The 25,083-nt window shown below is 39.6% G+C and overlaps 1 protein-coding gene across 3 annotated transcripts in view; it reads right to left on the bottom strand.

Annotated features, from left to right (window-relative positions):
- The window catches only part of PRICKLE2 (prickle planar cell polarity protein 2), a 338,052-nt gene that overhangs the window by 145,714 nt on the left and 167,255 nt on the right, over positions 1-25,083 (bottom strand). The window contains exon 1 of one of the 3 annotated variants that reach the window (XM_028518038.2): positions 13,795-14,263. The exons of the other annotated variants lie outside the window; for them this stretch is intronic. The gene's annotated coding sequence lies outside the window, so the exon portion shown is untranslated. Of the gene's footprint in view, positions 1-13,794; positions 14,264-25,083 lie in introns of those variants that run through there. 3 annotated transcript variants of the gene reach the window in all.

The raw sequence follows: 25,083 nt of genomic DNA on the forward strand, positions 1-25,083 counted from the left end.
TTGCAAATCTGAAATTTTTAGTTTTTGAGTGTGCGCTTGGACTCCTTCACCCAGATTGGTATTTCTTTTGTTGCACAGCAACCCAGTTACACTTGGTGGTTTAAACTAGCAACTTTTCACATCTTGAATTCTAGTTCATCCAGTAGTCTGCAAATATTTACTAAGCTCCTAATATATGTCAGGCTCTGTTCTAGGCTTTGGGGACACATCTGTGAGCACTAGAGACATACCTCATTGCTCTGATGTAGTGTCTAAGGATGCGGTTTTCATGCAGACATGATTTATTGCCTGTCTGGTCAGATCTTCTGATGGGTGAACTCACATTTTAAGGGAACACACTGGAGACATTATAGCAAAGTGTTTAAGAATGCATTCGAATCAACCCAAGATGGTCTTTAAAAAAAAGTAATAGACATATTCTACACCATGCCAACATACCACACATTATGCTAATGGATTTAAGCGCCTTATCTCATTTTGTCCTCACAACCATTTGTTTAGGTAGACCATAATTAATCTATTTTTTAGGTAAAGAGACTGAAACTTCAGATTCAAACTCATCCACTCATCATCATCAAAATGGGAGGAGGCAGAGCTGGGATTTGAACTTTTGAACTGTTTAACTCTAAAGCTCTTGTTCAAAACTACTGATCTATGAGATCATCACAATGTTGTTCAGAGTCCTTCCCCTGCTTGCTACTCCACCCCCTACCCTGGTTATTCTTCCACAAACCCTTCAGAAGTTCACATGAGAAACTCTGTTCTCACATGCCACATAAATTAAAAGGTTGGCCTAAAAATAACACATGGGTTCACTACTCTAGATGACGAATTACTTTTTAATGCATAATAATTGACTACTCGACCAGCTCAAGACCTTACTGTGGTGGCAGTACCTACAGCAGGGCTCAGTTGGAAGGCAACCACTCTCACCCAGGCCAATGCAGTCCCATTGAAAAAGCTCTTTCAACTCAGAAGATAGGAAAAAAGAGAAGAGCCAAGGACCTATATCTTACTGTGGTTTATCATGGTTAAACTAATCATAAACAAAATCTCAAGAAACAGTGGCCTTGGAGAAAATCAAAGGCAGTTTGGAATGTGTATGGGGTCTGCTGGCTGATCTCCTGAGAGCTCCATGGTGGGGCGCCTGTGGGTGCTCCATCAACACCTGGGCACTACTGTCTCACTCTCTTCAATGTCAACAAAGTCTGCTCCAGCAACTGGTGATTATTAATGTAGTCTCTTCGGGGCCCGCAGATGGAGGGAGGTTGGTAACAATAGAGGTGAATGTTTCAGTATGGCCACAGTTCTCCTCTACTGCTTGGTGGTAAACAACTGTGCTCTCCAGAGAGTTCTGGTGTCCACAGCAGGCACAGTGAAAATGTTAATGCAACAATTCAATAAATATTTAATGGTTCTTTCCTTAGCTTACTGATGCGATTAAACAGAAGCCTCATTATTAAAACCTACATTCACCTCCTCTTTTATTTATGAGCTTTATTCCTTTATACTACCACACAGATAGGTTTAGACAAATTGAAGTCATTGATATAGTAGAAATAGGAATAAACAACTCAATTCCACCAGACTGGCAAAACTGGATACAAGTCATATTCCAGCAAGAGGATTTGCTCCTGTCCCTCAGTGTTACAGACAAGACTGAAACAGAGCTAGATAAGAAGCCACCACAGATCAACACAGATCAGCTATTTATACCATGATGGTGTAGTCAGAGGAAGGAAAAAAAAAAAACAACCAAGGTCCCTGAATTCAGTTCTTACCTACTAAATATCCAGGACTTGTTATTTATTATAATAGTATATTATATATTTGACCAACAATAATTTCTCTCAGTGTTTTTCATTCTTCCCACCCACATGATCCTTGTCATTCTATGTCCAGCTCAAATGTTACTACCTCTTAGAAAACTTCTCTGTCCTTCCCAAGTCAAAATTTATCATTTGTTCTGTTGTAGTTCCTTTTATTTTGTTGAAAATGCTATTATAGCTCTTATCTCACAGGGTGACTTAAGTATTACAGTCAGAAATAGTAGAGTTGAAAGTGAAGACTCAAGTCCAACTGTCTACATTTGCTACTTACCAGTTGTGTTGTCTTGGGCAAGTTTCTTAACCCCTCAACATTGAGTTACTTATCTTAAAAATGGAGATGATGATGGTCCCCCAAAAGACTATTGTGAGATTATGTAAGATAAGTGATTTGGTACTTAGCAAACCCTCAAAAGGTTCCAATAGCTAGACATCCATATCTCTCTCTCTCTCTCTCTCTCTCTCTCTCTCTCACACACACACACACACACACACACACATACATATCCCAACCTATAGATTTAAGGTTTCAGATTCCTTCTACATACATTGTAGTTGTTTGTAGTATAAGTCATATACAGAAGGAAACAAGCCACATATCTACCTTCCACCAGCTTCCCATTTAGGATATAAAGTGTGAACCTATTTGGCTAAATTCTGAACCATAGTAGTGAATAGGGTCACTTTTTAAGGCCACATGCCTAGGCACTGTTTTTTAGCTCCTGTGTCTTTCCTTTCATGGAAAGTGGTAACTGGCAGGCCTTGTCATAAGTAGGCTTATAACAAGGCCTGCCAGTTTTCTCTCTGCATGTATGTCTGAGCTTTTTGGCCATACACTTGTTTCCTATTCTATGTGACTGAAGAGAAGGCTTGGGAGAATCTCAAGATATACATTGATGTTTGAGGGGAAGCAGGAGGACCTATTTTGGCTTTAACTGCAGCCATCTGCCCTCATCCAGCCTTCACAGGGCTTTCCACTGATTGATGATGGTTGCCATCCTTCATTATAGCTACTTTGGGAGCATCCCTTCAAGAAGCAAGGGTACAAGTCACCCATTACCTCATTCCTAATATTACACATGTCTACCCTCCCCAATGCTTGAGGACAGACACAGGGAGAGGAAGAGGAGGCTCTGGAGTTGGGTAAACATGATTCAAATCCAAGTCTGCTATCACAAGGCCTTGGGGAAGATGGTAATCTCTGCAAGACTCACTTTCTGCTTTTATTACATATGGCAGAGAATTCTAGTTACTTATCCCAATGTCCTGCCCCCCAGCAGCAAGGCTCCCATTGAGGTCTGAGCACACTAACAGCTAAACAGCCACATTTCCCACCCTCTTCTGCAGAGACGAAGAGTCATGTGACCAAGTCTAGCCAAGGAGATGGTAGTAGGATGGGGTGGGATGTAGAGAAGTCTCCTAAAAAAGAGTAGATGTGTACTTCTTTCTCCCTCTCTTCTTGCTGCATGGAATGCTGATGTGGTGGCAGCAGCTGGGATCATGGAATAACTCTGAGGATGAAGCCATAGGCTGAGATTGACAGCGCAGGAAGAAAGAAACCTGGATCATTCTGATAGAGTGAAGCTCCCAGATCAACCCTACACAGACAGCCACCTCTACACTTCTTACAGGGAGAGGAAGAAATATCTAACTCATTTGTATCATTGGTGACTTTTTTCTGTCTTGTGCAGCCCAGATTAATGATAAAGAAGGCTTAGTGATAATGTAAATAAAACTAAATCCCAGTCCATGACCTGATTTTGTATAGGCCACGAGCTAACAGTGATTTTTAGAGATGAATATTTGCAATCAGCTTGATGATAGGGAACCTCTTTATTAGTAGAAAAGAGATATATTCAATTTCACAAAATACTTTTTGTGAAAATCTGTTTTTGTGTTATATAAGTACCTACATACTGTCCTCTATTTTGCCTCTTGACTCACACAACCTGAAATATTTACTATTTTGCTTTTGACAGAAAGTATTGTTGACCTATGATGTTGAAAAGTCCCATATATTACTGGTCACATAGAAAATAAATGATAGCTATTGTTATAATTAAATCTCCAAAAGAGTCTAGCATTGAGGTTACTCAATTATTTGTTTATTTTTGTGAGGTATTATAGTTCTACAGAAAGTATGAATTAACTCTTTGATGACAAACAGATAGAAAAATCTTCCAGAGTCAGCCTCACTCTTTCCAAGCTTCTCCACTTTCTTTCCTACTTCTTGGTCACCAGGCATAAAAAATAAACAGGAAACTACAACAAAGACACTTAAAATGTATTGTTTCCCAAGCCTCCCCCCACTCTCCCTGATGTAGATGTATTATTTTTAAGGCCATCTACTCAAAAAACAAAAACGAAAAATGCAGGACAAAATGGATAAGACAAATGGACAAAACAAGCCTAATTTCATTTAGATCTCTCTGGAATGTTTTGGTAACTGAGCCTAATATTCATCCTATATTTCTCCACCTAATTCCAGATTTGACATGTATAAATTGCCAATCTGGTACAAATTAATGGATCACTGGACGAAGCCACATATATGCCTCCACCATTCATCACATGGTAGTAATGCTTCATCTATCACCAAACTCAACTTGGGGAGCAGTTCAACCAGGAACAGTTAAAGCATCAGTTATGACTTTCCCCAACTAAAAGAAAATTATATGGCTGAGTTAAACCAGCAGTTCTCAACCTTTTTGGCAATGGTGCCAAGTTTCTAGTTCATGCCCACATTATACTGCCAGTTTGTGCCAGATACTTCCTCCACCCTCTGCCCTCAACCTTCAGTTGAGCATGCTCAAATCTGTAAAACAGTTTGGGTTGTTCAAATACTACCAGGCTTGGGATTATGACATGGGGGTGTAGGATTGGTTCAGTGGAGGCCCCAGATGAAGATGGAGAAGGATATTTATGGCCCAACATATCTCTTTTATGGCATTAGGGAACAAAGGGTTGAGTTGGCACTGGCAGTGGGGGGTGGGAGTAGATGAATGAGGTAGCCCTGAGTGGGATGCTGAGAGGTAGAGTTGTGTCTCTGGCTAGGTGTTGACTCCTTCAAAATGACCACATCCAGTCCTAGCATCCCACTGCAGGAAGGCCGGAAAGCATGGTGATTCACAAGATTTCAACACATCAAGGAAACATGGGTTTGGCCAGTGATTTAAGAGAGTGTTGGGTAGGCCGGGGAAAGATCTCAGTTCCTTTAAATCAGCCATCATCCTAGGATATGAGAAGTTCTTCATGTTGCAAAGCATCTGAAGCAGACAATTGGGGTGGGGTCAGAGGGAGAGTTCTTGATTAAAAGTAACATGAATTTTGTCTCAGCATTATATGTGCTCCCCAAAGATACAAAGGGGACCAAAAAACCCTGGAATTTATTTATTAAAAAATGTGTTTTTATTCTTACATGTTTAAACTTCAGTCACCTTCAAAGTGCTCTCTATTTGATACAATACACCTAATGAGATATTTTTTCCTCTGCTCCAAACAGTTTTTGAACATGTTGATTTTGATGCCTTTTAGTGCTTCTGCTGGTTTTTGTTTCATCTCTTCCATATCAGCAAAACATTTCCCTTTGAGGACTTTTTTCACCCAGGGAAACAAAGGAACAAAAGAAGTCACTGGGGGAGAGAGAGGGTGAATAGGGAGGGTGGAGCACGGGGGTCATGCCACTTTTTGGCCAAAAACTGCTGAACACTCAGTGTAGTGTGGGCAGGTAATTAAACTATCATGAAATGATAGTTTATGCACTGAGTCTTCAAAAAATAATTCACTGAAGCTGAATGCAGCCTGTCACAACCACGCCAGCTAGCACACTGATACAGATGGATTCCTAGAACACTCACCTAGCTGCAGAAGCCTCTACTACAAGCAGCCTAACCTCTGGAAGATAATTCTGGGGTTTTATTTGGGTCCCCCCTCATATGTAGTAGAATGTCTATAACAGCATTCTTTGTAATATCCTCTAACTAAAACTAATCAAATGTGCATAAGCAACTGAATGGATAAATTGTGATCTACTTAACAATGGGACACCATATAACAAATTAAATGAATGATCTACAACTATATACAACAAAATGATTAAATCTCACAAGGAGAATGTTAAGTGAAAGAAGCCAGATACAAGAGTACTTATTATTTGATTCTATTCATTAAAGTATAAGAAAAGGCAAAATCTATGATACTAGGAGCAAAGGCAGTGATTCGTGTTCAGAGGATGGAAGAAGAGACACAGAATGGCTTCTGGGCACTGATGACATTGGACTCTTAGCTCATGTGCTGGCAACACAGGTGGGTGTGTCCAGTTTACAAAATTTCATTGAGTTGAAAACCTATGATATGTTTACTTTCTTATATGTATATTATACTTTAGTGAAAGATTTCAAAATTATAAGGTTGCCTTTGAGAGATCAGAAACCATAGTTTGCTAGTTCTGAAAAAAGCCCTGGCTATTCTTGGGATGGAGTAGCCCATATCACTTCATTTGACCATAAGGTTGGTTCAGAGAGAAGGACTATGGTAATAGTGGTCTCAGCAGTAGCAATAGTACAAATAAATATAGTAATTAGCTAATATTTACTCAGCATTCACCTGTGCTAAGCACTTTACAAGTATTATCTCATTTAGTCTTCACAACAGTCCCATGAAGTATGGGCAATTACATCCCATTTTACAGTCAAGGAAACTGAGATTCTAACTCCTGATTTAAGCATTCTCATTGCTTCCCCATGTGGCCAGGGTGGTGGTGGGGGATATCTTGGAAAAACTGACCCAGGTTTCTTGACTCTCAAATCAATATATCCCCGTCGATTGGTTAAAAAATTGTTCCCCAACAATATGTATATATCTTAAGTCCTGGAACCTGTCAATGTCATCTTGTTTAGCAAAGGGGCCCTTGCAAATATAATTAAAGATACTGGAATGAGAAGATTATCCTGGTTATCCAGGTAGGTCCTAACTATCACTGTAAATGTCCTCATAAGGTAAAGGCAGAGGGAGATTTGAGATAGGCACAGGTATGAGATATGGAGGCAGATATTGCAGTGATGTGGCCACAAACCAAGGAAAACTACAGATGACTGGCAGCTACCAGGAACTTGAAGAAGCAAGGAATAAATTCCTTCCTAGGGTCTCTGAAGGGAGTACGGTCCTGTCAACACCTTGGTTTTAAAACTTCTCGTCTCCAGAACTGAAAATAAATTTCAGTTGCTTTAAGCCACCAAATTATGGCAATTTGGTACAACAGCTATAGGAAACTAATAAGAGGTCTGTCTGGAAAGAGTCCAGTCATTGTTATTATAACAAGAATGTTTTTGCAACATCAGTGTAAACTTGCAGCCAAGGAGAGTGGACTGGAATGTGCATACATGAATGATGATGACTTCACTGTATTAGTCAGTGGGGGCAGTAGATGACACTGAATGAGCATGTGTACTGTATGGATGTCACATTCAAAATGACTGAGGAAGTAAAGCAGTGAACAGTGAATATGCATCAAATTTTGAGTTAAGCTTGAACATTCTTCCATGGAAACTATTGGATGACTCAGAAGGCCATAGCGAAGGGCAACTGGTGATTGGCAGCTTCATCATGACAAAATACCTGCCCATGCTCACATCTTATGCAGAGTTTTTTGGCAAAACATCAAATTACTCAGGTGACTCAGCCCCCTGTAGCCCAGATTTGGTACCCTGTGACTTCTGGCCTTTCCCCAAACTAAAATCACCTTTGAAAGGGGAGAGATTTCAGACCATCAATGAGATTCAGGAGAATATAATGGGGCAGCTGATGGTGATTAGGAGAAATGCGTGGGGTTCTAAAGTGCTGACTTTGAAGGGGACTAAGGTGCCATTGTTCTATGTACAATGTCTCTTGTATCTTCTTCAATAACTGTCTCTATTCTTCATATTATATGGCTGGATACCTTCTGGACAAACCTCATATACTATCCATTATCTAAACATTATACAGCAACACCTAAAGAATGTTCTATAAGAGGGCAACAGGTGTCCTTGAAAAGTATCCTGGGGTCAAACAGTGTTGGGAAGTAATGTCAGACAGATTTCTTTACAGCTTGACATCTTAGGACCTTTAACATGTTTATTACTCCATATGTGTCTTTGAGAAGAGGAGAAGGTAACATGGAATTTCCCAAACTTAACTGGAGGACCCCATGGGGCATTCCCAGGATGCGCTACTGTATACCATGCTGAAAACACTGATGAGACCCATGAGGGAAGAAAGGCCTAAAAATTTAAGGTTATTACTTTATTTTTTCATGATTATTTTTCTAAAGCTCAAAAAAGCAGGACATAGTAGTTATCAGATCAAGAGTTGGATGGATGATCTCCATGGGCCCTTCCAAATGTAACAATCATGAATTCTTTATGTACAAAATCAAAGATGTTTCTTGCCTCTCATAGATATTGCTAATCAATCACCATACTGTTGCTAGAGCTGAAAGGGCCCCGTAATCCTTAACCAGAGCTCCAGGCAAATGAAACCTCTGTACTATTCCTGTCCTAGTAACTTGATGAATAGTCCAAATAAATAAACCATGGCTAGTGGGTTTTCAAAAATGCCTATATTATTCTCTTCCTGCCCAAGGAAGTACATCCTCACCCCTTCTGATATCTGTTAGTTTTTTCCCCATTTCTAGAACACACAATCCTTCACCCTGATTTTTAAATGAGTACACAGGTAACCATGTTGGGTGAGAGCCTTTAAGAACGGGAAGGGGAGGAAGCTTGGGGCACTATATATCTAGACCAGCCTTTTTTCTCTGGTCAGGTTTCTCTCTAACAGATCAAAATATATACATGTTTACTGCTCTCTGAGTTCCAAAGCCATTTTTGGGAGGTGTAGCTGATCTCAAAAATCTTTGCATCTCAAGACAATTCCCAGAGCAGCAGCTGCATCTGATCAGACTTCCTTGGCAGGAGAGTTCAGAAGCTCTGGGTCTTCAAAGAAATACATTAGCTGGGATGTAATTTTTAAAAGGTGATGAAACACTTATGCCTCATTCGTACTGCAATAACACCTTCCTCCAAAGGCTTTACAGACCTCTGCAAAAGGCAGCTATCACTGACCTTGGTTAAAATAAAATAAAATAAAATAAAATAAAATAAAATAAAATAAAAATCTGAGGCTCAGAAATGTTGCATACATGGACTCAGTGTGGTCAAGAAGCACATTAGTCTTTCTATCCCCTAAGAAGGAAGAGGGAGATGAGAAAAGGATGAGAGTGAGCAATAAAAATAATTTTTAAACTTTTCATTAATAATTTTCTTGCAGTTTATGTCAGACACTGAAGTAGAAATAGTCATTCAAGTCTGTAAGCCCCTCCTAGATGGCAGGTACTATGCACTGAAGATGAGAGTCGACTGACACAGTCAAATAAGAGGTCAGATTGAGGAGAATCAAGAAAGGAGCCTAAATGAGACTCCTTGTCATCTCTACCTCTTCTCACAATGTTGCCTCTGCATTTGCTGTTCATAGGATTCTATCCAGGGAAGGAGCAGCTTCTGCAGACACCAGAGGGAGGAAACAGGACTGCTGGTAGGCTGTCATGGGCATTAGGAAAAGGCTTCAATCTTCTCGGGTGGGTGCTCTGGGCAGGGTCTTAAGGGAGAATTCTGAAGGAAGGGTATGGCTAGGAGAAAGGAGGTGGCACTGGGAACTGTGGAAGGGCCTAGTGAAGGAGGCAGAGCTGCTTTAAGGATTCGGAAAGCTGTGTGAGTTGAAAACACTTCACAAAGGAATCAATCTAATCATGAGTTGTCTTAGTTCAGCAGTTGGAGAACTCAAGGCAATGAGCTGGTCACTCCCCATGTATTAGCATTAGTGCCCAAACCTCTGTGCAGTCTCTCTATAGTCTGCCACAGCAGACCACATAAAAAGACCTCATGGACTGCCATCTACTGAATGCTAACATTGTAGAGAGGGTCCTTCAGCAGAGAGTCTTGGGCAAGGGGTAGTTTACTAGGTTCAAATTGTAAAGAGAAGACCCCCAATTACCCAGAACATACATTTGAGCACATGAACTTTGGAATTTGATGATCACAGGTTCAGCTCCCCTGCATGGCCACTTATGAGCTGCATAATCTACAGAAGTTACTAAACCTTTCTGAGACCACTCTTCCTCATCTGTGAAACAGGGATGATAATGGCTCTATTCCATAGAGATATTGTGAGGACTTCAAACAATAATGGACAAAAAGCAAAGTGTGTTTCAAGATAGAGTCCAAGGTCCTACTAGGGATGTATCTTAAAGTGCATATTTCAGCCCTGACTTATGTGGCTCAGGGGGTTGGGTGTTGTCCTGCAAAGCGAAAGGTTACTGGTTTGATTCCCAGCCAGGGCACGTGCCTAAATTATGGGTTCAGTCCCCAGCCTGGGTGTGTACTAGAGGCAACCAATCAATGTTTCTCTCCTTCTCTTCCTCCTTTCCTTCCCTTCTCTCTAAAAATAAATAAATAAAATATTAAAAGAAAAAGTTTAAAAAAATGCAGATTTCCATGTCTTACCACAGACCAATGGAAACAGACTCTGAAGGATATTTTTATGTATAGGAAAGTCTAAGAAAGATTCATAAGACATTTAGTCTGTGCTTGGCAAAAAACTCAGTAAGTGAATAGCTCTCATTCTGTTTATTACTATTATCATTTATAATAGGCAAATATAGACCTTTTTCCCAGGCTGGACAGCCTAGTGCTCAAAATTAGAATTTATCTGAAATCCAACTCAATAGCTATTTATTCAACTTCAGAAGCCTGAATAGAGCATCAATGATTGGAAAAATTAAAATAAAAAAGGTAATTACAGCAGCCTAGGTGAATGCAAAGTAATCTTTTGCAAATGTTCCCAAGAAATCAAGCAGTTACAGTTTTTCTTACCTTTTTTTTAAGAAGTAGGAGTATGAGGAAAACTTTCCAAGTTGTGATAAGCAATATCATGTATACACTCCCTGTGGACTGGCAACTTGCCTGGGAAGGTGCACTATGACGGGAGAGACCTTCATGATAGGGAGAATGATTTCTATACACAGGCTGGCTGGTAAAAGTCAACTGTGAAGCAATTCTCAGAGGCCTCTGGACTAAATTTGCAGGGAAATCATTCGTGAATTTTCCCAGACATTGAGTCCCACAGTACCTGTGTCTGTCTGTTTCCTCTGCCACCCCTAACTACACCTGTCATTCACCTGGAAGACATCCAAATACAATCTTAACAAATATGAGTTTTCCTCTGCTTGTCACACAGAGAATCACGTTATGAAAAAAGAAGGTCACCCCCAAAACTGCATGGTAATCAAATGCTAAGTATCCTGAAAAAGAATCCCTTGCCATTTAGTGTTTGAGAAAATAAAAAATAGCAAACTTTTTAAGAAAATTATGTTTAAACTCTCACTTTGATTCCCATAAAGTTCATCATGTTCAACGAGGATTACCATTCTATGTTCTGGCACCCAAAACAATTCTTCCCTCTGCTTCCTCTCATTGACATCAGAATATCACACTGAGTTTGTATTTGCCCAGAGCTCTCCTATTTGATTATACAGCTAGGAAATGCTTAATGTGACTGGGTACCTTTCAGGAAAGATTAAGAAAAAGCCTGGGGAGCACAGCATCTCTAAGATTTAGTTTTCCAAATTATTAAAAAATGCAGCTCTCTGGAAGCTCACCCACACAAAGCAACCAGTTGTGTCCCTTGGTTGCCCTCAGAGTCTTTTAATTGCCCATTTTCCATATTGCTGATGCAGTTTAGGGTAAACTCAACACAGAACCACTTCACCTTGTCTGCAAATGGCTTACCAAAGACCATAAATATCATCACCAAATTGGTGAGCAATAGTTCAAACCTTTGCATCTCTCATTCCTTGAGACATCTGTGTCCCTAAGGATAACAATCCTTACTTAAAGGAAATCTTGGGAAAAGGAGCCAAGACCTTTTCCTGTTGAGGCTAGTGGGAGGAGGGCAATGAGGCTTGATAAAACTGTCCTCAAAATAAGTTCCATCTTAAAAAGCTTATGAAGGGAATGAGAGAGTTAGTTTAGTTTCTTAAATGGAAGCCCAAAAATAAAATATAAAAGGTTTGTTGATGGAGAACCTTGGAAGGCTGAGAGAGTTTGAAGACATCACTGCAGAAAGATTGCCCAGTAACAGAGCTTTCTTGTATTACACCCAAAGCTGTGTACCATCTGAGGCTGATTCAGGAAAATACTCAAATCTCCTGGTAATTTCCTGCAGACAGGGCATTTAATCATCTCCAAGCCTCCACCACAAGAGGAAAAAAAATTAAACCAAGTGATTCACACTCTTAAAATGAATCTGCCTTTAGAACAAGAACTGTTTTCTGCTCTTGAAAAGCAGCCACGATTTGTTATTCTAACAAAGTGTTCTTTTCCTCCAAACAGAAATAAAAGTCGCTCAAGGAGTGCTTGTACTGATTTCTGTTCTGCATTTCTTGAAACTTCCACCCAGTCAACAGTTTCTCCTGGCAGGTTCTCAGAAATCCAGGGAGAGCTGGGTAGTCAGTGACTAAGAACACAGGATCATTTTTATAAGCTTCACTCTCCCCGCCCCAACTTTTTGGCCCCATGGGAAGATGTTTTATTGTAGAATGAACAGAATTAGCTATATATATAAATTCTTCACTGCTAGGCTCACTTGACACCTTTATCTGAATTGCTCAACAGCTGGGAAGGTTTGGCAATTGATGATTTGAGAAGGAAAGGTCCAAATCCTCCCCAAGTGGTATTTGTTCTCTCTGTACATACAGGACCATATTCATCTATCTAATTGCTCAACTAGTTGCACAGATAAAAACATCTGTTTGCAGAAAGCAGGAGACCCAAAGTATACAAATGATTCACACTATCTAAACAAGTGTAAATAAAGGCCAGCCCAGCAAAGAGGGCCCCTAAGAGCCAAAATAATTTAATATGGGTGGAAAGGGAGTTTGGCAATCCATGCATTAGACTTTGCTCCAAATTTGAAAGGCATTTCTTCCAGCTGCCTCATCTTTAAAAAACAAAGCAAAACCAAAAAAACCTCTGACCCTCTGCATTGGGCTCTCAACTTCTAGCTTAGGTACAGACACATGAACAGACTAGGGACAGATGGGCAGAAAACTGAAACTACATCTTTTAAACAAATCTCCCCCTAACCCCTATGAATTATTTTGGTATTAAACTTTCCCAGGATACCTCAGACATCCCAGATTTGTATGATCCCAGTCCTCACCAAGTTCTGACCTGGAAGAGCAAGGTTCCGGCTAACTATACCCCAACTGCTTTCTCATCCTATAGATTGATTCCCTTACACAGAGGAAGGAAGGCCAGAAGAGGAGGGGGGTCTCTCCCCAATCTCCACCCCTAATTCAGAGAGAATAAATGAATAAACCCATAGTTGTTTAATTATAGAAATCTACCAAGGAGTAAAGGGATGCATTTGGAAAATTACAGGAAGATAAGCCATAGGGAATGTGAGGAGAAGTAAATAATTTTTAAAGTAGACCTTCCTGAAGACATTAAAAATATTTTTGATAGTGTAAGGGAGATAAGTAGCTCATTAGTAACACATATTTAAAATATTTGAGGGAAATATAAATGTATAAAGACTTTTAAAAGGCAAGTTCTGGGAAGTTTCACTGCTTCCTCTGAAGTCATCTTAACAGGACAGTATTATTCTCTCCTCCTGATTATATCATTATTACTATTATTGATTAATAAAGAGGCCGAGCAAAAGCTGGTAGACACTCACCAAAATGATCCCTAGGTCTGGGTCTCCTCCCAGAGCTCACAGCCTCCCCAGTGTCTGTGTGGCAAGAAGCATCTCTCCCACCGGTTAGTTTCCCAGTTCAAGGCCCCCTTTTCCCCCGCGAGAGTGGTGAAAATCAGGAGCCAATACACCCCAGCGCCTCCTCCAGGCTCCTGGGGTACGGGGGGCCACTTACCCGGCTCAGCCTTGCATTGCTCGCCGCTGCGGCGCCTCTGCTCCAGGGAACTGGGGGGAGCCGGGAAGGGGCCGTAGACCCAGGGGCTGCTGCTGCTAAGAAGCTCCGTGGGGCATGGGAGGACAACTGCCCAAAGCCAGAGGGAGTCTTGTAGAGGATCCGTGCAAAGCGGGTGTCATTCCCTGGGCGGTGGCTGCTGCCCCTGCACAGCTCCGGATCCAGAAAAATCTTTTTGGTCCTAGGGAGAGAAGCTCCAAGCTCTCCAGGCTGCCTCCGGGCTGCTTAAAGGGATACCTCCCCACCTACCGCTCTGCTTATTGGTGAAAATTCTGAGCCACAGGCCAATCCTAGACCTGTTCCCAAACTGAGATTTCAATCAAGGGAGCTACTGCTTTAAAATTAGAAAGGGCTGATGGTGGGTGCTGGAGGGTGGGGAAGTGGGAATGGGAGCACGGACAGGTGTTCAGCCACCTTTCAGAAGCAGGACACAGGCTCTCTGGCACTTGAACGCAGAGGTCCAGAGAGCTAGCAGTGGCTGAAGAGCAAGATTATACTGTGCAGACCACATGAGGAAGACAGACATACCAATCCTTTGGCCTTCCTCCCTCCCATCCACATTCCCCCAACTCACTCATCCTTCAAGGTTTATCCAATTCATCACACATGCTGGAGACCCTCTATTCCTGGGAAGAGCTTCTAAACTTGCCCATTATTCCTCCCTTCCAAACACTTATCACAGTTTCACTTTTTTTTTGCATTAACTGTCTCTCCCCTTTACACTGTAAATTCCATCAGAGCAGGGATGTTTTCATCCATCATCACACTGTGTCACTCCCTGCCTGGAACATGGTGAGCTCTCAGTAAATATTTGTGATTGAATGAATGAATGAATGAATGAGGAAATGAGGAATGAAATATGTCCTGTGTTGGCTGTGACAACACCATTGTAAATTAAGAGGCAGTATTCCAGAGGCCAGGTGTTCATTTTAGACAAGACTGTGTTGGAACATGGCCTCCATAACTTGTGCCTCAGTTTCCTTGTCTGTAGAGCACGATCATGAAATCTCCTATTTCACAGGGTTGTTGTAAAGATTGCATTAGCTCATCTCTGGACTAGAGAAGGTGCTCAGTGAATAGCTATTGTTATTACTGAAATCAAATTATATTCGCTGAAGGTTGGGACTGGTCTGACTGCTGGTTTAGCTTCTCGATGAGTGCCCAATCATTAGTGAAACAGATACTAATTAAGTGCTAATTCAGCACCAGAACCCATGCATGGTGCTGAAATCACCAATGACAGACGAGGTCCTCAACCTCAAGGAACTCATAGTGGGGATTAGGGAATGTTTTAGTCAGGATTTTCCAGAGAAACAGAACCAACAGAATACATATATGAGGGGATTTAGTACAGGAATTGACTTGCATGGTTATGGGGTTTTGGAGGCTGTGTAGTTCCATGGTATGTAGCCTGCAAACTGGAGAGCCAAGAAAACTGGTGATATAATTCAGGACAAGTGCAAATTCCAGAGAATCAGAGGCCAGTGGTATACATCCCGGGCACAAAGCAAAAGCCTGAAAACCAGGAGTGCCAATGTCCAGAGCAGGAGAATATGGATGTCTCTGTGTAAGCAGAGAGAGCATACTGACCCTTTCACCTCTTCACCTTTTTGTTCTATTCAGGCCCTTCATGGATTGGATAATGCCCATCCATGTTGGTGAGGATGGTTTTCTTCAGGAAATCTACTGATTCAAATGTAATCTCTTCTGGAAACATCTTCACAGACACATCCCAAGATAATGTTTATCAGCTCTTTGCACATCCTTTAGACTAGTCAAGCTGACATATAAAACTAACCATCACAGGTGGGGGAGAAGAAAGAGAACAGATAGACAAATAAAGAGAATTATGTTTAGCGATACTCAAGCAAAGACATATTTACAGGAATGTTTGTGGTAGGTTAATTTATAATATCAAAATAATGGAAAACAATGATCAAATAAAAGTAGGGGAAATGGTTAATAATTTATGGTATGTTCATTCCATGGAGTATTACAAAGTCATAAGAAAAGAAAGAGGCAGAGTTAAGTACACTAATAAACAATGAGCTCCAAAATACATTTCTAAGTGCAGAACAGAACATAAAATGTATCCCCAGTTACATAAATAAATTTTCATGTATTGTATATGCAACGTATGCTGTATGTGCGTAAGTGCTTCTAGAACTATGCCTAAAAAATGGTAGAGGTTATTATATCTAGCAAGGTGGTTTGAAGACTAGGCAGGTCTAAGATGGCAAGGAGACTAATTTAATTTCATCATATATCCATGGGTATTATTTGAATATTTTACCATGATAAACTCTTGATTCTGGCAAGATGGCAACTGATGACAGCCAGAAAATTCCAACCTTTCAAGCACCTAGATATGATAAACAAAATCTAAAAAATTATTTTAAGTGCTTAGCTGACTCATAATAAAGGAAGGAAAATTTCTAGGTAGTAGAACTAAAGAAGGAAGTCAAAACAAGAATGGTAAACATGTAAACTCACTGTGGCTATGAGGTAGGGGGAAGGTGGTTGGCAGCAGGGGGTAATATTGTCTTGGTTTCCTAGAGTCTAGGATTTTAATGCCCATGCAGGAGAGAAAACAAGGTGTTGGGACAAGGAGAAGCAGAAAGTACGAGACCTCTTCAGAAAACCAGGAACACTCACTGAGGGCACACAGATTAGAAAAATTGCCAACCAGCCAAACATAACTTGTCTGTTGCTACCTGTGTTCTGAGGAGGAGCAAAAAGTTTAAGCTGAGAATTGGAGACCTCAGACCAGGGGTGTCAAACTCTTTTTCACTGGGGGTCACATCAGCCTCGTGGTTGCCTTCCAAGGGCCAAATGTAATTTCAACTCTTTACCAGTTAAGGAGTAGTTACATTTATACAGTCCTAAAATTATTTTGGCCCTTTGAAGGCAACTGCAAGGCTGATGTGGCCCCTGGAGAAAATGAGTTTGACACCCCTGCCTTAGATCTATTCCTTTGAGATTGGAGTACTAATAACAAGTCAGAATCAGAAAGCTCTACCTGAAAAATTAATATAAAAATTGGTCTGGTCTTGTTCATGAGATGTCAAGAATGCCTCACAGAAGTAAACAAAAAATTGCTCTGGAGAGCAATTCCATAACCCAGGCCACAGGTGGACCTGCAGAAAATGAGCCCCCAATATAGTAATAACACCCAGGAAACTGACAAGTCACAAGTCAACAAGGACGAGGATCAGAGGATAAGAGTCAAAGCTTATAAAGCAACTTTCTGAAAAAGACCATGAAATAAAGTTTAAAATGATTAAAAATGTTAAAGCTAGAATTGAGACCCTAAATAAGAACAAGACATGATGTCTATCTCTCCCCGTAGATTCATTAAAATTAAAAATTTGATAGATAAGTTAAACAGAAGGTTAGTTACTGCTGAAGAGAAAAATATGAATCTCAGGATATTACACAAAATGAAGCTCAAAATTTGAAAGAAAGGTTAATAGATATGGAGACTGGAATGTAATGGCCCAACATATGTCTAATAGGAGTCCCAGTGGGAGAGAATAGAGAAATTGAGGACAAGCATAATAGCTGAGAAATTTCTAGATTTTATAAGACTCATAAATCCTAAGATTTAAGAAGCACAAGGCATCTCAAACAGTATAAGTAAACATAAGGATATCTGCATGTTAATTATTCATAAACATACAGTTAATAAGATAAGTGAAGTGAGGAAACATGAAACAATAGTGCAGTAACAGAGGTAAGTAGACAGCACTTAATACTACAGAAGGCAGGCAACTCTCCATTCCACATTTAGAGCTGGACAATATTTCCCAAAATCTTTCATCCCCAAATACAGGTGAGGCAAAAGCAGATTACAGTTGTGAGTATGTCAAACACAGAGTTTATTCTAGTATTACTATTTATTAATTATTGTATGATTTTCCATGTAAACCAACTTTTGTCCCACCGTATATATAAATTCTGAACTATATACTAGGTTCTTGAAGGCCTAGCTGTATATTATATAGGGTGCCCATGTACCAAGGCAAAGTAGCAGAGATTTTCTGGGAAAGATGTATTCATTCAGCCATCAAACAAAAGTGGCAGGAAAAAATAAAGGAGAGAGAAAAAAACAAAACAAAACTGAAGCCCCTGTCCTTGAGAATCTTACTCTGGGAGTGAAGGCAGCAGATAAACAGTCTATCACAGAATGGAGAATATCATAATAAGGGAATATAAACTGCTATGAAAAAACAGAAGCAGAACATCTCAACCAGCCTTGCAGAAGAGGTGGGACCACAGGGAAGGCTTCCCAGAGGAGGTAATATCAGCACTGAGAGAGCTGGTATCTCCAGGGAAGAAACATTAGAGTTAGGCCTGGCTTTAAATTCCAGCACCACCACTTCCTGTCTTACTGATTTTGGCCAAGTTAAGCAACTTCTCTAAATTTCATTCATCTCATCTGTAAAATGAAATTCATATCACCAGTCTGAGGAGTTAGTTTGAGGTTTAGTGATATATATCATTAAGCAGAAGGCTTGGCCTAGAAATTGATTTTCACAATGGATAACTAGTATTATTATTAGATGAAATGCAGTGCTTTGTGGAAAAATGCCTTCTGTTTTAAAAGGCAATTTTCTTCTAAAAACCAAAGAAGATAGAGATGTTAATCTGTTTCCATAAAACTACCTTGATGAATATGGAATGTATCTACCCTGAAAAAATTATATTATGTTATCAAAATGTAAAGAGTAATTAGATCTTGTCCTTCTCCTAAAGGAACTTAAAATACAGTGCCCCCCCCCACCCCCAGTTACTAATGAACACTGAATATGTTAAGTATCAAATATGTGATCATCTCTAGTGTTAAGTCCTAAAACTGTGAGAAAATTCCTATCTATATCATTGAGCCTTCAGACTCCCAAACACAAATCAAGTTAAAAGAATTCAGTCTAACCAAGGAAAGAAAAGATGGAAAGATGGGCCCTCTCAGTATTGCTCAATAGATTTATGAATGAGTGAGATGATGGATGGGGAAGAAATTCATAAAGTCCAATCAATGATTCCAAGTTGCTGGGCTCTGCCAAGCACGCACACAAGAACACAAAGTGATCAAGTCCATCTGCAGGAATGGCCTGGACAAAAGTAGATGAAATTCAATAATGGCAAGGGTCAGGCCTGCCCATTGGAAGAAACTCTGAACTGTGCAGTATTAGGAGAGAGTTGGCCAAGAACATGCTTTCCACTCATTCCTTCTTGTATCATTTCACAAACATTTGTCTAATGTCTACCATGAAAAAGGGTTTGCCTTATAGGCTGAATACACATGAACAAACATGAATAAAACACAGTGCCTGCCATCAAGCATCACAAACTGTAGCAATCTGAAATCCTCTTCACTTGCCTTACAACATTCTTCCTCTCACTGTGCAATGGTGATCTAACCTTTACAAGCCACCTTAAGTGTGCACTAAAGATTAAACATCATGGTGTTTCAGAATGGCAAGTAGATTTCATCTCTTGGGTGAATAGGCTGATTAGTAGTGGCTTCCCAGAGTGCTGACTTAACAAGTCTAAGGCTACATCATGGCAGAAAGCAGGCTGTGGTGGATTAGTGATGTTTGTCGCATGGATAGAGAAGGAGTGACAGCATTAAGTGCTATGAATCTGACATCTTCCATCTAGTCCAACCCCCTCGTTCCACAGATGAGCAAACAGAACAGATCTTTCTTTCTTCCTGTGGCATTTTAAATTCAGCAACTCTAGCAGGGGTAACTGAGGAGAGCCTCCATATCTGAAATGTTGCTGAGAGAGAAGAAAAATCTATAGCTTAGAATATTTCTGATGAGCTTTTAAGATATGCACTCAAATACTTTAGCAGCCTTTGTATTTTGCAGCAAACTGGCTAAATAAAGAAAACCATAGATTCTGATCTCTTTAGCTACAAAGTACATCCCCCCACCCCCAGACACACAGAAGGTTATATTAAACATACATCATTTGAGAATGCTTGAGGATTTAGAATGTATTGGGTGACAGAACTGTCTATAAAGTGAACATATTTCAGAAATACAAAATGAATAAATACATAGAATACCAATTAACGTGTCATTTAAGAAAGGACAAAGATTTTTATCACTTTATTCTATTATATGGTACAGATATCAATAGCCAAAGAAAGGAAAAGAAAAGCCCTGATTTATTTTCATACAGACACTTTATATCCTGGGGACTTTGTAACAGTAACTAAGGAGATAGGGTCTGTCCCTGTTAAGCATTTCCACATCCAGTCTACGAACACTCACAACCATCACCTAGTCCAATCACAAAGAATTCGGGCTCATTCACTGCAAAGGATGGAACAGTATAAATGGACAAGAGATAAGCAGGAAGCCCAACTTCAGCCTGATTCAGACACAAAGAACAAATTGTAGCATTTGACTAATATGCCAGATCTTCTATCATGCTGACTGCAAAGTGAATTTTATGGAAAACCAACTCTTTGAAAAATAGCTTAATTGATTCAGTGACACAAATTCCAATGAAATATTAGGGAGAAGGGAGTGTGAGAGAGAAAGAGGGAAAGAGAATATGAGAATGAGGATGAGGAGAAAGATAAGGAGGATGAGAAGGAAGGAGGAAGAAAGAGGAGAGGAAATGAATGAATGACTCAGAGATTATGAATAGGATGTTCTGGAGAACACCAGGTTTACCTTGAGGCCCCAAAAGGTATGTTCTGAGTTAAGATGACAGGGAGCCTATTTATATTTCAATCAAATAACCTGTTAAAGATTTGGGTAAAAAAATTAAAAGATGACCCACCACAGACAATTCTTTGATGCATAAAGTGGTTAGATTACTTTTTTCCTCCAAGACACATTCATTTGCAGAACACCTTCAGGATTTCTAACAAATAGGCATTTGCTAAATACCATGTTCATGATTTGTCATATGGAATATGCCTTATGTTATTAATCATGAATAAACAAATTGTGATAAATCCAAACAATGGAATACTACTCAGCAATTAAAAATGAATGTAAGCAACAAGATGGGTGAATCTCAAATATACAATATTATGCTAAGAAGCCAGGCTGAAAGGCTACATATTATACTTATATAATTCCATTACATGACACTCCAGAAAAGACAAAATTATAGGAAAAGAAGGCAGATCAGTCATAGGCAAGGCCTGAGATGGGAGGTGGGATTGAGTAGCAGGAGAAAGATTGGGGCTATACATTTGTAAAAATTCATTAAACTGTAAACCTAAGAGTGATTTTACTCTAAGCAAATACAAAAACAACAACTGATAAAAAAAAAAGTTAAAGCCATCTGTAGTGTCACTTTGATTATTACTCCTGTATTAAATATTTTCTTGTTAGCTTGTTTTTATAAAGATGTTTAATGAATTACTTTAAAAATCCTTACCTAGGAACTGTGGTCTGCCAATGGCCATGACCATGATGTTGCTCTTTCTCTAGTAAAAAAGGAGAGGATCAAGTTGTGTAGAAGTGGCACCTCTAGCCCCCCAGTGAGATTTCCTGCTGTACTTATGTACTTACAAAGTCTATAAAACTGAAAAGATACTTTTATTTATTTATTTAACTCTAATAATATATTTTATTTAGCCAAATATATTAAAAATATTAACATCCCAACATGTAATCAACATAAAGAGATTATTAATGAAATATTTTACCTTCTTTTTTCCTGCTAATTCTTTGAAATCCAGTGCATTTTATTTTTGTATTCTTTTATCATTTTTTTATTGTTCTAATACAGTTGTCTCCATTTTCTCACCAAAAACTATGTGTAACTCATGTTGGTTAGCAAATGGACTCTGTACCACCCAAACTACCTTACATTGTGGAAAACAGTGCTATGGACCAGAAGCTCCATGAGGGAAGGAGTGGAATCTGACTTCATCACAGCCATTTGCAGCACCTGACATAGTGATCTCTGGATAAATATTCATGAAATGAGTGAAATAAACCTTTCTGCTGTGATTTACACTCCACCCTTCCAGGAGAGGACATTGCTGAGGCTTCTCAGTTCAAATCCATTATATAGGGATTATTGTATTATTGACAGCCGGCTCCTAGAGCAAGTTCTCCTTCCAGTGAGATGCAGCCAACATGCCACCAAAATGGATCACAGAGAACCAGTCCAACCAACTCTTATACTTGATAGCCTTCAAAAACCTGAGCCTTGTCTTCCATCAACCTACTGTTGTTAACCGTTCCCCATGGGACATGGTTTCAAACCCTTGACATACCAGCCACTCAAAACATGACACCCTAATTAAATTAGAACAAGGAATTATTGTCAGTGCTGTAGGTGAGATATGGTCATGTAAGAAAACCTCCATGCTTTTCAGAGAAACATGTTTAGGAATGTAAGGCTAAAGTAACATGATGTCTGAGATTAGCTTTAAAATACTTAGGAAGGAAAAAAGGAAAGAAGAGAGCGAAGAAGGTGGAAATGAGAGAAGGAATTGAAGCTAAAGGAAAAATGATGAAGCACATATAGCAAAATTTTGATAATTAAATCCATTATATAGGGATTATTGTACTTTCCCCCTGAAAAACATTTAAGTATGATTTAACCATGGCAAGGTAGAGTGGGTCTGTGCCCTTCTTGTTTCTGTCATTGTAATTTCAATGTTGTATAAATTTGATTCACACTGACCAAAACCTGTTCAAGTTTAGGGGTTCCCTGCTCCACAGTCTCTCACTAGACTACAGCTACTTTATTCTATACTTGGGTACTGTATTTTTCAGACTATAAGATGCACCGCCCAAATTTGGGAGGAATAATTGTTGTTAATGCTGCTGTTGAGTTCTGTTCATAATTACATTGGTGAAATATTATTTATGTTTTTAAATATTTTACCACCTTTTTTGCTTTAAATTTTTTTTTCTTGTTTTCCTCCTGTAAAACCTAGGTGCGTCTTATGGTCCAAAAATATGGTACTTGGGTTTCTGGCTCCAAGTGCAACTCTGTCCATTTCTTTATTTTTACATTCAGCCAATGATCTCTATTTGTGTGGAAATTTGGGATCCTCACTCTGCTTGCTAATACTATGTAGTGTCTAGTCTATTACTTTCCATTGTCAGACTATGTCTACATTAGAACCATCTGGGATTTTGTCAGTTCTGCAGACTCCTATGCCTGAACCATAAAAATTCAAATTCATTATGTTTGGGACAGGGCCCAGAACTTGTATTTTAAAGTTTTCTTAAAATCAAACTAATATATTCATTATTTGTCTATTATATCATCAAGTGGTTTTTTAAAAAATGATGAATGGTACCTAAAGATTGAATATAATTTTTAGTTATATTTGGGGAAGGAAAAAAAGGAATGGAAATATTTATATTATCTCAGATTGGTTACTGCCAGACTGTAAAAGCAAACTTTCTAGTTAGTTCATAGGGGAAACTGATGACTCTCAAGCTTTTGAGAGCATTTATAGACAAGGTAATTTGTATGGATATGAGAGGTATCAGAATTTTAATTCTCTGGATCTAAGTGCTGACACCTCCTTTCTTGGTGGTTGTGAAAAAAATTTTGGTCCTATATTTTCAAGCATATTACTTTGGAGAGGTATGCCACCTTTAGCCATGCCGATCTGCATCTTCTGGTTTTCTTGGCAGTTCAATAGTCAGGAGTTTGGAAAACAAGCAAGTGTCAATATAATTTTCTCCCACTCTGCCTTTATATGAACTCTATGAATCCTTGCAATGAAGTAGGGACTATGATGATACCCACTTTTTCAGAGGCATAGACAAATTACTGTAAGTAACTTGCCTCTAGGAGCCCAGTGTATAAGTGGCAGGGATGGGATTCAAGCTGAGGCAGTTCAGCTTCCATATTCCTAAGATCCACTTTCTTACATGTATGGGTCACTCTGGTCAATATGTACAACTGCTGGACCCAAGTCAAGAGAGAAATTTAGAAGAAAGGCTGAGAGTAAACAAAGAACTAATCATAATTTACTTTTAGGAACTTTTCATGTGCTTGTATGTTTTTCCATGCACCTGTCCATCTTATACTTACTGAGTAGCAACTATATACAAGCATTATGGTAATAAGCTCTGGGGACACAGATATAAAAAAGACACAAGAGAGAGTCACAGTCTGGTGGGAGAGAGAGAGATCAATGTTATACATACATGCATAAAACAAAATACTGAGTAATGTAGTCTAGGACAAAAAAATTGCTCAGAAGTGGAGTGAGTGAATTGAAGCAGCACAAGAACACGATGTTAGCAGCAAGTCTTTAAGAAGGAGCAGGAATCTTGGAGATGGTAAGGGCAGAAGTTTAGTCAGACAGATGCTACAGTATGAGTAAAGTTATGAAGCCTTGAAAGAGACCCAGGAGGGAAAGGGCAGATATTTCATAGAGCTAATCAACCTGGGCACCAGACACTGGGGTCTGGATAATTCTTTGCTGTATGGGCTGTCCTGTGCATGTAGGGTATTAGTAGCATCCTCAACCTCTACCCACTAGATGCCACTAGCAGCTCCCTTGTTATGACGACCAAAAGTATCCCCAGATAGTGCCAAATGCCCCTGAGCAGCAGAATCATCCCTTTGAAAACCTAGACTAATAGGAAAGCTTGAAAGTATGTGTGAAAGAAGAAAAGGGCCAGTGGCTGAAAGAAGCATAGTGAGGTGGCTTGGGTCTGTATCATGAAATCAGCCAGTCAGTCAGGCCTCTCAAATTCTAAATAACCACCCAGCCACTCTGATGCTCATTTCCTTTAAAAGAGCCCTGGACAAAGGCAACAGGGGTGGGGGAAAGGGGTGGGGAGGACTCAAAGTGGAAGATGAGGGGGTGGGTAGGGCAGGGGAGAGTAATGGGGAGAAAATGGGGACAACTGTAATTGAACAACAACAATAAAATAAAATAATAAAATAAAATAAAATAAAATACTTTTCCACACTGGAAAAAAAAAAAAACAATAAAAGAGCCTCCAACCAATTCCAGCCTGCAGGTCCAATTCACATTAGAAACCATTAGTTGGATAATTAATTTGGTTGCCATCTATATAATTATGTAGTGGGCAGAACTCTGCTATGATCTCCAAGATTCTCAGCCCAGGGTTATACACACATTCTTCCAACTTTTCAAACACTAATATACGTGCTGCTGTGAAGGGATTTGTAGCTATAACTGAGGTTGACCTTAAAATAAGGAGACTATCCTCAGTCTGCTTGACCTAATCCCATTATCCCTTAGAAGAGGCT

The sequence above is a fragment of the Phyllostomus discolor genome, chromosome 7, assembly GCF_004126475.2.
Source record: "Phyllostomus discolor isolate MPI-MPIP mPhyDis1 chromosome 7, mPhyDis1.pri.v3, whole genome shotgun sequence".
Taxonomy (NCBI): domain Eukaryota; kingdom Metazoa; phylum Chordata; class Mammalia; order Chiroptera; family Phyllostomidae; genus Phyllostomus; species Phyllostomus discolor.